Source organism: Pantherophis guttatus, chromosome 3, assembly GCF_059756535.1.
Source record: "Pantherophis guttatus breed Tessera chromosome 3, ASM5975653v1, whole genome shotgun sequence".
NCBI classification, from domain to species: Eukaryota; Metazoa; Chordata; class Lepidosauria; order Squamata; family Colubridae; genus Pantherophis; species Pantherophis guttatus.
This window is the reverse complement of record NC_142065.1, coordinates 110,102,587-110,115,922: the sequence shown is the minus strand read 5'-3', so window position 1 is coordinate 110,115,922 and position 13,336 is coordinate 110,102,587.

Here is a 13,336-nt window from a genome sequence, read left to right as displayed (position 1 = left end):
CCTTTCACTCCCCTCCTGAGCTGGACTGCCATGCTACAGAGGATGGGCAGAGAAGGCTCACTTGCCTTACTTGCTCCCCTTCTGCTGTGTCGGAGCCAGGTAGTGAAAGGGTTCCCCACTGTTGTGCAACAGCCATGTCCACCCCTGAAGGGGCTTTCTTCGGTCCTGGCCACCCCTGCTTTACCATGCAGATCACCTGCCCAGTGGCAGGCACTGCCTCCTTCCCCTCCATCAACTTTCCTGTGGCTTGCACCATGACCAGATGGCACCAGCCACCCCTGCCACCTCCCTTGCCTGCCAGACACCTGTGAAGCTGCCCACCCACTCCCTCCCACCGTCTGCTTGCCCACAGCCACAATGGTATGCAGGACTGCCCAGGGCAGATTCTTGGGAGGCAAGGGCAGTGCCGCAGAATGTGGCTTCAGGCAAGGAGGAGAGCAGTGCAGACAGGCAGGGGAAACCAAAGGACCGGGTCGTGCAAGCCTCCCCTGCCACCTCCCTCCATCTGCCACACTTTCCTTTTGCAAGCAGACAAAGCTTCCAGTCTTCGTCAGTTCTCTGTCTGGGTGAAAAGTGTTTGGGCACCTTTGGGCGCTTTTGGATGAATTTGCTCCCAAGCACCCCATTTGCAAGCAGACAAAGCTTCCAGTCTCTGTCAGTTCTCCATCCAGGCAAACAGTGTTTGGGCACCTATGGGGCGCTTGGGAACTGAACAAATTTGTTGACAACCCCCCACCCCCACCAAAGAAGCACTCAAAATAAGCCCTAGTGCTTATTTTGGAGTCCAAAAGAAAATTCGGGGAAACATTGTAGTTAGGCAGACAGGATCCTCAGCCTCTTTACCTAATTTATTCCCAATATTCTGTTGGGTTGAAACACAGAGAAAGTTGATTTGAATTAAAGATAGAAAGGGAGGAGACTTCCTTGTCAATGGTATTTAGAATGCTGCCCAACAGAAGCACTTGATTAAAAATTGCATTTTAAGGATTATTTCTATGTATTTTAAAACTGCCTTTAAACTATTTCCTAATCACTTATGTATATTGTCTTTGTGATTAAGTTGCTGAGGTATTAGACCAGGACCTGTCATTTGAAACAACAAGAAACAAAAGCTCCATCAAAATTAATTGATAAACAGTAAATGATTGATTTGCCCAGAAAAGTGGTGGTCAACCTGTCCTAAAGGTAGCATAGTGCCCCTCAAAAATCAAATCTACAATCAGGGTGTGTTGCTGCTAGACTGAGCTTTTTCATAGGAGATTCAAATAGCTACTGTAGCACAGAAGAATCCACTACCGACCTGTCCTAAATACATAACTTGATAAGTTATCCAGGCTCTGTTGAAGTCCAGATTACTTTACTGTAATATAGTATATACAGGATTGTTTTTGAAGACTGCTCAGATGGTGTACTTAATTGAAAGCAGGGCTGCTCAGCTGTCAAGACAGAATGATGGAATGCATTTTATTTTCAACTACAATTCAATATGCTAGTTCGTAGTTTTAATATCTGTGGAGCTTTGGAGTCAGATCCTGAAGACTGCCTTCACTAATCTAACGTTACTTATATACTTTGTTTGGCCTTTAAGTCACAATTGACTCATAGCAACTGCATGGACAAGTCCATGAAGTTTTCTAGGCAATTGTTTTAGAAATGGTTTGCCATTTCTTTTTTCTTAGGCCTGAAAGGGAATGACTGGCCTAAAGTAAATCAGTTGGCTCCTGTGCCTAAGAGAGTTTTCCCACTGACACATTTAATCATTAGACCAAATTTATTCTCTGTTCACACACTTAGAAGGCCCTTATCAGCCTGTTGTGTGTTTATATGCTAACTGAGAATAGCAGTTAAGAATATTGTCTTCAGGGAGGGTTCCTGGCAACTATTTTTATGTCCATCTTTTTTACTTTCTTGGGTATTTAATTTTAACATATAATGGAAATAGTTTCTGTTGCTTTTAATTCGTTGTTGGAATATTTGTTGTTCACTTTTTATTTGTTTTATGCTGCTGCTAATCTTTATAAATTTGTTAAAGGAGGTATATACATTTAAAAATCAATTACAGGTACTCCTCAACTTACAAGCTCAATTGGGACTAGAATTTCTGTTGCCAAGCAAGGTAGTTATTAATTGAGTCACACCTTATTTTATGACCTTTTTTTATCACATTTAAGTCAATTATTGTAGTTGTTAAGTGGATCACATTGTCATTAAGAAATCCTGCTTTCCCCATTGACTTTGCCGGTCAGAAGCCGACTAGGAAGGACTCAAATGGCAATCACATAACCCCAAGACAGGAATAAATATATGCCAGTTGCCAAGTGCCCAAATCTTGAACACATAACTATGGAAATGCTGTGACAGTCGTAAGTGCAAGGACCAGTCATAAGTCACTTTTTTCAATGCTGTTGTAACTTCAAATTATTCATTGTAAATTGAGTATCACCTGTATGTATAATTTCCACAAGTGGAAATTCCTCTCTCCAATCTGTTGAAAAGATAAAGATGGGAAGAATTTGTGTACCAAAGCCTTTTTTAAAAAGTATTTTTATTATGAATCCATTTACTGTACTGCTCTCAGTAAAAGCATTTAAAACCATGGTTGTCTTAGGAGAGAGCCAAAAATATGATATCTTTTTAAAAACTGGGTGATATTGTGAGTTGAGCCATCTACAAGCTGAGTGGACACGACCTTGTAAATGACCCTCACTCTGTCAAGGATCTTGGAGGTGTTATGTATGTATCTATTTTGTGCGGGAAATTCAAATGTACAGTGAATCCTGATTGGTTAATGGTCGCCCCTGAAAAGTATATAAAGAGGGCTGTTGCCTGTGTTCCTTTGCTGAAGTCTCACCCTGAATTAAAGAGTTGTTGTTACTAGCCTGCTTGTGCCTCTCGTTATTCCCGCGCTACAACATTGGCGACGAAGGTGGGATAGAGGACACAAGAGGCAACCCAAAAAGAGCTTAGAGTTTCAGCCAGGGTGACTAGCGAACACGGAGACACGGCATGTCTGCCTACGTTCCGCCAAAACCCTTCGACCCGACCCGAGAGAAGTGGGGATAGTATCTGACCAGGTTCGAGTGCTCCCTGGAAGCAAGCGAAATGCAAGGGCTCTCTGCGAACAGAAAAAGGGCTCTGTTCTTAAGCCACTGTGGGCCAGACGTATTCGAGATGGCCGAATCCCTCTGCGAACCAACCCCAGTCCAGGCAGTTCCCTGGGACATCCTTCAGGCCAACCTGAAAGCCCACTACGCTCCAGTTCCGTCTAAATTCGTTCAGCGCTACGAATTCCGGCAAAGAGTTCAAAAAGAAGGAGAGCCAGTCAGTGCTTATGTGGCCGCGCTTCGAAAAGCTGCAACGCATTGTGACTACAGAGACTTAGACGATGCATTGCTTGAACAACTGATTTGCGGGGTTCGAGATACCCGGTTACAAAGGCATCTTCTAGCCAAGCCAGACCTAACGCTAGCCGGTGCGCTAGACAAAGCCCAAGCACACGAGGCATCAACGAAAGCTTCGGAAGCACTGCAGCGTCCCAGTTCAAGCAAGGACAGTTCAAGCAAGGATGGGCCAAAAACAGCCCCCGTCCACAGAAAAGAGGTGCGAACCAGCACAGAGGAAGAGTCGGACGATGACGTCTTCCATACCGAAAAGAAAGCGAGCGAACAAAGCCGCCGCCACGAGAACTGCCCTAGCTGTGGCAGGGATCATGAGAGACAGTCGTGTAAATACAAAGAAGCCATTTGCAGGCGTTGCGACAGAAAAGGCCACCTGGCACGAGTTTGCAGAGCTCAATTTCCGTGTAGTCGAAAGTCACGTGACTACCGCAACCAACCAGAACCGGCGCGTTCAAAACAGCCAATCAAAGATGACGGTGCGAGAAAACAGCGCGAACCTCAAAAGCGGCAGACCTACAGCATGAGAATCGGCCAAGCCAGCACAACCGACGATGAGAAAGTCTACACGAAAGTAGAAATCGATGGCAAATCGTGCGAAATGGAGATCAACACCAGGTCTACGTTATCGATCATGTCCTGGTCAACACTCAAGGCACTCCTGCCCAAGCTTCAGAAGAACCAGCTGTCCCGTCAGAAAATCCGCCTACTCGACTACCAGGGAAACCGAGTTTCCGTTGAAGGCGTGGGCACGTTCCGGGTCACCTACAGCGAGCTCCAGAAAGAGCTGCCCCTGACCGTCATTAGCAAGCCCCTACCAAGTCTACTGGGCATGAAATGGTTCCGGGCCCTCGGCATGGGCTTTACAGGCGTTCACAGCATCAGCGGATCATCGCTTAAAGAAACCCTGCTCCACGAGTTTCGGGATGTTTTCGAAGAGACTCTAGGCAAATACGTGGGGACCCCTATATCCTTTAATTTAGACCCCAACGTAGCGCCAATCAGACTGAAAGCAAGACGAGTTCCATTTGCTCTAAAGCCCAAAATCGATGCGGAGCTCGACAAGCTCATTAAGCAAGGGGTGCTCGTTCCCGTAGATCACGCTAAATGGGAAACCCCTATAGTTACGCCAGTCAAGTTGGATGGCTCAATTAGAATTTGCGCTGACTATAAATGTTCGTTAAACAAGGCGTTGCAGCAGAGTGCCTATCCGGTTCCGATAGTCCACCATCTACTACATCCCCTGGGGCCTGGCAAGCTATTCGCAAAACTAGACCTTGCGCAGGCGTACCAACAACTGCCAGTAGATGACGCTACGGCAGAATCACAGACTATAGTAACTCACAGAGGTGCTTTTAAATGCACCAGGCTTCAGTTTGGGGTCAGCATCACCCCAGGACTCTTTCAAAGCACAATGGAGCGCCTTTTACAAGGCCTCCCAGGTGTCGTCCCGTATTTCAACGACGTTTTGATTAGTAGCCAAAATGAGACTCAGTTAGGCCAGAGAGTTAGACAAGTCCTAACGAGGTTCAGAGAAGCGGGACTTAAACTCAAGCGTACAAAATGCAAGATAGCGGTTCCATCAGTGGAATTCTTAGGCTACAGAATCGACGGCACAGGCATTCACCCCACAGAGAGCAAAGTTAGGGCCATCCGAAGCGCTCCCACCCCCAAATCAAAATCTGAACTGCAGGCCTTCCTGGGCCTTCTCAACTTCTATACGATGTTTCTGAAACACAAAGCCACCATTGCGGAGCCTTTGCACAGGCTCCTTGGAAAAAAGGTTCCGTGGGTTTGGGGCAAGCGAGAAGCGGCCGCATTCAACGCAGTAAAGAGACTTTTGACTGAGGACAGTTTCCTCATCCAATACAATGCCGAACTGCCTCTTGTATTGGTCTGTGACGCTTCCCCCTTTGGCATAGGCGCGGTTTTAAGCCATAGACTGCCGAACGGGTTAGAGGCACCCATCCCTTTTACTCTCACACTTTGTCTAGTGCTGAAAGAAACTATAGCCAGCTAGATAGAGAGGCACTAGCGGCTGTGGCTGGGGTCAAAAAGTTTCATGCGTACTTGTTTGGCCGCACATTTGAACTTGTTACAGACCACCAGCCCCTTTTGGGACTCTTGGCTGGTGATAAACCGACCCCAACTGCTCTTTCCCCCCGGATGACCAGATGGTCCATTTTCTTAGTCACGTACTCGTACAGACTGCTCCACCGGCCGGGCAAAACCTTAGGACATGCTGACGCCCTCAGCCGATGCTTCTTGCCCGAATTGTTGACAACCTGACCCCGGAAGCCCCGGTTTTACTGCTTGACATTGTTTCCCCAGGCCCATTTCTTCAAACGAGGTGGCGAGGGTTTCTGCCAGAGACTCTGTTTTGTGCACTGTAATGGGCTGGGTGACGAGGGGTTGGCCTACCAAGGTGGATGGTGGTGACTTTCAATTGTACTTTAAAAAAAAATGAACTGTCAATGTTGGGGGGTTGCTTGTTGTGGGGAGACAGGGTGGTCATCCCTTCGCGGTTAAGGCACAGAGTTTTGGAAATGTTGCATGAGGGACACCCTGGTATTGTTCACATGAAAGGCTTAGCTCGTAGTTATGTTTGGTGGCCACATCTCGACCAAGATGTCACTGAGTGGGTGGGGAAGTGTAGACCCTGCCAGGAGTCCTGCCCAGATCTGCCCATAGCCCCCGTTCGTGAATGGGAAAAACCAAAAGGGCCATGAGGGAGGATTCACATTGATTTTGCTGGCCCGTTCCACGGCCAGAACTTTCTTATTATTGTAGATGCATATTCTAAGTGGCTCGAAATTGCCCTAATGCCACCGTAATCAAAGTACTCAGAAAACTATTCGCAACACACGGGTTGCCGGACACCCTGGTATCCGACAATGGGCCCCAATTCACGGCTACTCAATTTGAAGGCTACCTAGCTGAATTAGGCATAAGACATGCATTATCCGCTCCTTTTCATCTGGCTTCTAATGGCCTTGCAGAGAGATTTGTAAGAATGGCCAAAGAAGCTCTGTCCCGGCTCGATGCAGGGGACTGGCAGGCTAAAATAGATGAGTTCTTAGCGGTACAGCACGCCACCCCATGCCCCACCTTGGGCCGCAGCCCAGCCGAGCTCTTAATGGGCCGAAAGCTACGATGCATTCTTGACTGACTGCATCCCAATTACTCCCCCGATAGCTTCAAGGGGGAAGGGGGAGGATTAAGACAATTCCAAATAGGAACACCTGTTTTTGCTAGAAGTTACACCAATGGGCCCTTATGGGTGGAGGGAACCATCATAGGAATTACCGGCCCAAAGTCATACACAGTCGATCTAGGGTATGGTAAAATCTGGAGGAGGCATATCGATCAATTGTGTAAATGTTTACAAAACGAAAACTCATGTCCTAACTTTCAAGGTCTTCCTGACACAGCTACCTCAAGTCTGAGTAAGCCGGAATACTTATCTGGCAACCCTGAGTTCCAGCGCCGCCCCAGCGAGCCGACACTCCCAGCCGGAGATAGCCACACCTCCGGAGAAATCCAGGAGGTTCCATTGGCGGAGCCAGGAGAGACGGGAGGTCCCTCCGACCGGCTCGACGCCTCGCCAACAACTGAACTGCGCAGGTCAACCAGGATTAAGACACGCCCTGGTCACCTGCGTGATTTTGTATGTAAATATGTAAATAGATAGAATAAGTGCCTTCTGGGAGTGGAGGGGTGTTATGTATGTATCTATTTTGTGCGGGAAATTCAAATGTACAGTGAATCCTGATTGGTTAATGGTCGCCCCTGAAAAGTATATAAAGAGGGCTGTTGCCTGTGTTCCTTTGCTGAAGTCTCACCCTGAATTAAAGAGCTGTTGTTACTAGTCTGCTTGTGCCTCTCGTTATTCCCGCGCTACAACAGGAGTACTCATATCTAATGATCTAAGTGCCAAAGCCCACTGTAACAACATCGCCAAAAAGGCATTAAGAGTTGTAACTTAATCTTGTGTAGCTTCTTCTCTGGTAATATCACACTACTAACCAGAGCATACAAAACATTTGCTAAATGCTAGACCAATTCTCGAATACAGCTCATCTTTCTGGAACTTGCACTACATATTCGACATTAATACAGTTGAATGTGTCCAGAAATATTTAACAAGAAGAGTCCTCCACTCCTCTGCTTGCAACAAAATACCTTATGCCACCAGACTTTGAAATTCTGGGCTTAGAAAACTTAGAACTATGCCGCCTTCGGTATGACCTAAGCGTAGCTCATAAAATTATTTGCTACAATGTCCAACCTGTCAATGACTACTTCAGCTTCAACCACAACAATACACGAGCACCAGGGCCAGATTTAGATGAAAAGAGGCCCTAGGCTATTCCACTTATGAGGCCCTTTCACCTATAGTGAAAGTGTAATTTTAATTTTGCTAACAATTTGAATGTAGGCCCCTCTTGATCTTGAGGCCCTAGGCTGAAGCCTAGTTAGCCTATAGGAAAATCCGGCCCTGACGAGCACATAATAGATACAAACTTAAAGTGAACCGCTCCAAACTCGATTGCAGAAAATATAACTTCAGCAATAGAGTGGTCAATGCCTGGGATGCACTACCTGACTCTGTGGTTTCATCCCAAAATCTCCAAAATTTTAACCTAAGACTTTCTACTGTTGACCTCACCCCATTCCCAAGAGGTCTGTAAGGGGCTTGCATAAGAGTACCAGTGTGCCTGCCATCCCTGTCCTAATGTTTCCTCTATTTGTATCTATTTTATATATCCAATCTATGTTTATACTTATTACCTAATACGTTCTTGACAAACAAACAAACAAACAAACAAATAAACAAATAAAAATCTAGATTCTATGTGATCTGGAGTTCAGTTATGAAGGTTCTGTCCCCTTGCAGGTCTCTTTGCACAACTCCCTTAGGTCAGTGGTGGGATTCAGCCTGTTCAGGCAAACTGGTAGTTAAATTGCTGGCTGGCCCCACCCCGCCCCGCCCCGCCCTCCCTGCCCTGCCCTGCCCCTTCCAGGAGTTCCCACACAGCCCGTTTTAGCTCCCAGGAAGCTGCAGGGAGGCATCCTAAGCCCAAAATGGGGCACGGGGGGCAGCATGCCCCCCTGTGGCCCATTTTTGCTCCCAGGAGGCTGCAAGGAGGCCTCCTAGGCCCAATACAGGGCGCAGGGGATGCGGTGCACACACTCCCACACACACAGCCCAATTTCACTCCCAGGAGGCTGCAGGGAGGCCTACTAGGCCCAAAATGGGGCACGGGGGGGTGCCTCCCCCCTCAGCCCATTTTTGCTCCCAGGGGGTACAGGAGGCCGAGTACTGCTTGTCACCCTCCCCCCCCCCCGGCCATGCCTACAATGGCCATGCCCACCCAGCCAGTCATTAGGGCAGAGAACCGGTTGTTAAATTATTTGAATCCCACCACTGCCTTAATTCACTATGTGAGTTAACTAGCTAGAAGAGGCTATAGGGCAGGGCACTAGGAAGGGCATATACTTCCCTGTTGAACGTATATGAAGAAAAGATAGGGCTGAAAGAGACTCTTCTTCTATTGTCTTTAAGAGTACAGATAGTCCTCAACATAGGACCATAATAGAGCCTGACCATTACGTTGTGACATTGTAAAATTGTTTGGTTTTTTGCAGCAGTTATAAAGTGAATGTCACAGTCATTAAGCAAAACCACAATTGTTAAGTGAATCAATGGTTTGGTATGAGCATGATATTGAAAACTGGAAGAAAGAACCAGTTTTCAGCAAAAATATTGTAAAATGTGGCCACATGACCACAGGTTGCTGAAAATGGCTATAAATGTAGCACCCAAAGCTCAGTCATAGGAGGATGCCCAACCACTGGAACTTCGAATCCAGGTCATTAGTCCCTTTTTTGGGGTTGAGAATAACTTCCAACAATCATTAAATCACTGGTAATAGGTTGAGAGGACTATGTTACAAGTAACATAAGTAAGCACAACTTTTTTCCAATATGATAACTTCAGTTTGAAGGTTGCCCTCTCCTGCATGGCTTTTCAATGTACATTAGACAAGCTGTTCGTTTTCACCTATGGTCATCCTAAAAAGAGGAGAAAAAAAATTAATTTCTTAAATAAGACTTAAATGTAAGCCTTGGATCCATTTGATTTGATTTTCTGTTTTTTTGTTTTTGCAAACTAAATGATAGAGTGTAACTAATTATAACAAGAATCTTGGGAAGTTGGTATGAGAGAGATACATACAGAAGATACATAAGAGGACCCTTCCTCTTAAACTATTACATGTCTCCTCCTTCTCTGCCTTCCATTCTCTTTGAAACCTTCTCACCTTCTCTGGTACCCTTCCATCAAATGCTTCATACATTTGTCACCAAAATGTTTTGGCAGAAACATGATCTGCAGCTTTTGACAGCTTGCAACGACTCTCCAAATTATCCTAATGGAGTATTATGTTTCTCTTTGGGAACCCCTACATGAATAAAAAGGGTCATTAATGGCATCTACTCTGAGCCTGGAAATTATTAGTCAATGCTGAGACATTGTTTTAACTGCTGGCAGCTCCATTCACATCCCCAGTGCCAAGTCTTAAGCAAGTTCTTGACAAGTTCTCTGGAGACCCCCGAGTAAGCACTTCTCCATCTGTGTTCCTTCCTCTTTAGCATTTATTCATTAACAAAGCCAGCATGAGAGTCATTGCTTGTCTCTTAGATAGCTGTAGCAGATAATTTCCACCTTAAAAAAGGTTCCTTGAATCTGGAGTTTAACATGACCTGAATAACTCACTGTAGATGAGATCCATAATTCTGAATTTTGGAAATTAGAATAACAGAGTTGGAAGGGGCCTGTCTCCTCCTTCTCTGCCTTCCATTCTCTTTGAAACCTTCTCACCTTCTCTGGTACCCTTCCATCAAATGCTCCTTCCTCTTTAGCATTTATTTAGCATTCAAGTGTTCCTTCCTCTTTAGCATTTATTCATTAACAAAGCCAGCATGAGAGTCATTGCTTGTCTCTTAGATAGCTGTAGCAGATAATTTCCACCTTAAAAAAGGTTCCTTGAATCTGGAGTTTAACATGACCTGAATAACTCACTGTAGATGAGATCCATAATTCTGAATTTTGGAAATTAGAATAACAGAGTTGGAAGGGGCCTTGGAGCAGAGCTGGGCTGCAGCCGGTTCGCATCAGTCTGGGTGAACCAGTTGTTAAGTTTTTTACTAGTTCGGAGAACGGGCTAATCCCACATCTGGCTGGTCCCTCCCCACCCCTCCCAGGAGTCCCCTGTGTGCCCCGTTTTGGATTCCAGGTTAGTGCAGGAGGCCTTCCAGGCACAAAACAGGACACAGGGGGTGTCGCATGCCCCCCATGCCCCGTTTTGCCTTTCAGAGTGGTGCAGGAGGCCATCCAGGCCCAAAACGAGACACTGGGGGGTGTCATGTGCCCCCCCGCTCCATTTTGGCTTGCAGGGTGGTGCAGGAGGCCTTCCAGACTCAAAACAGGGTGCAGGGGGAGTCGCATGGCCCCCAAGCGCCCCATTTTGGCTTCCAGGATGGTGCAGAAAAATAGTTGGGATTTTTGCATGATCATTACTGTGGGGTGAATTTGAAATGGGGATGTTATGTATTGATACTTTTAAGCGGGAGTTTCAAACCTGCCTATGTTTCTGATTGGCTGACAGTCCCTCCAGGATTGTATATAAGGAGGGCTGCAGCCTCTGAGTTTTTGCTGAAGTCTCACTGTAAATTAAAGAGCTGTTGTCACTTGCTTGGTTGTGCCTCTCGTTATTCCCGAACCACTTCATTGGCGACGAAGGTGGGATTGAGGTCACAAGAAGTGAACCAGTGAGACCACGAGCTTCAGCTAGGCAACGAGGCGAACTACAGGAGGCATACTGAACATGTCTGCCTATGTTCCGCCCAAGCCTTTTGATCCGACCCGCGAAAAATGGGTCTCGTACCTGACGAGGTTCGAATGCTCGCTCGAAGCCAGCGACATGCAAGGGCTCTCCGCTAATCGGAAGAGGGCCCTCTTCCTAAGCCACTGTGGACCGGACGTGTTCGAGATGGCAGAGTCACTGTGCGAGCCAACGCTGGTCCAGACCGTCTCCTGGGACACCCTGATGGCCACGCTCCGGGCTCACTATGCTCCCGTGCCCTCCAAGTTCGTGCAACGATACCAACTCAGACAGCGCGTTCAGCGAGAGGGAGAACCGGTCAGCGCATATATGGCCAGCCTGAGAAAAGACGCAACCCATTGCGACTATAGAGACTTGGACGATGCGTTGCTTGAGCAACTTATCTGTGGTGTCCGGGACATTAGGCTGCAACGGCGCCTGCTCGCCAAGCCTGATTTGACGCTTGCTGGAGCCCTAGACGAGGCCAGGGCTCATGAAGCCTCCACAAAAGCCGCAGAAACGCTGCAGCATCCGCTGATCAGCAAAGACAACCCCAAGTCTGCCCCGGTGCACAGAGAAGACGCCAGATCCAGCTCGGAGTCCGAGTCAGATGAGGACGTCTTCCGAACGGAGCACCAGAGAAAGGACACAGGCAGCCCGCGGCGAAGCTGTCCCAGCTGTGGAGGGCACCATGATAGACTGTCCTGCAAATACAGGGAGGCTATCTGCAGGCGTTGCGAGAAAAAAGGGCATTTGGCGCGAGTCTGTAGAGCCATTCTGCCCAGAAAACACCAACCACGTGAGCGCCGCAGCCAACCAGAATCAACGCGCCAGAAACAACCAACGAGAGAAGGCGGCGCGAAAAAACGGCGCGAATTTGAACCTCGAGATGGCCGCAGCATTCACATAGACCAGGCCAGCGCGGAAATCGAGGACAAAGTCAGCACGGTGGTCGAAATCAATGGCAAGCCATGCTCAATGGAGATCGACACCGGATCAGCTCTCTCCATAATGTCATGGGCGACTCTAAAGACCCTCCTGCCGTCGTTTCGGAAGGACCAGCTCTCCAAACAGAGACTGCGCATCCTAGACTACCAGGGGAACCGAGTCCCCCTCGAGGGCGTGGGCATGTTCCGAGTCACCTACAGAGACTACAAAAGAGACCTGCCACTGACCATCATCACGAAGCAGCTTCCCAGCCTTCTCGGCATGGGGTGGTTCCGAGCCCTCGGCATGGGCTTCACCGGCGTCCACCAGATGCTCAAGTCATCGTTAAAGGACAGTCTCCTGACCGAGTTCCAGGACGTTTTCGGGGACACGTTGGGCAAGTATGTGGGGACCCCTATCTCTCTTAATCTAGACCCCAACGTAGCCCAAATAAGACTCAAGGCGAGACGGGTGCCCTTTGCATTGAAACCAAAGATCGATGCGGAATTGGACAAATTAATTAAACAAGGGATCTTGGTTCCCGTTGACCACACAAAATGGGAAACCCCCATAGTGACCCCAGTCAAGTCGGATGGCTCAATTAGAATTTGCGCCGACTACAAGTGCACGATCAACAAGGCTTTGCAGCCGAGCGCCTATCCGGTGCCGATCGTGCATCATCTACTACACTCCCTGGGGCCAGGAAAAATTTGCGCCAAACTAGACCTGGCCCAGGCCTATCAACAACTTCCTGTCGACGATGCCATGGCTGAGGCACAGACAATAGTAACCCATAGGGGTGCATTTAAATGCACCAGGCTCCAGTTTGGGGTGAGCATAGCACCCGGCCTATTTCAAAGCACCATGGAGCGCTTGTTGCAAGGGCTTCCCGGGGTGGTGCCATATTTCGATGACGTCCTAGTCAGCGCTCAGGACGAACAACAACTAGGGGACAGAGTTAGAAACGTCCTGTTCAGATTCAGGGAAGCGGGACTCAAATTAAAAAAAAAACAAGTGTATGATAGCAGTCCCCTCCGCTGAATTTTTGGGGTACAGGGTGGATGGCACAGGCATCCACCCTACCGAAAGCAAGGTGAGAGCTATTAAGAGCACACCTGCCCCCAAGAC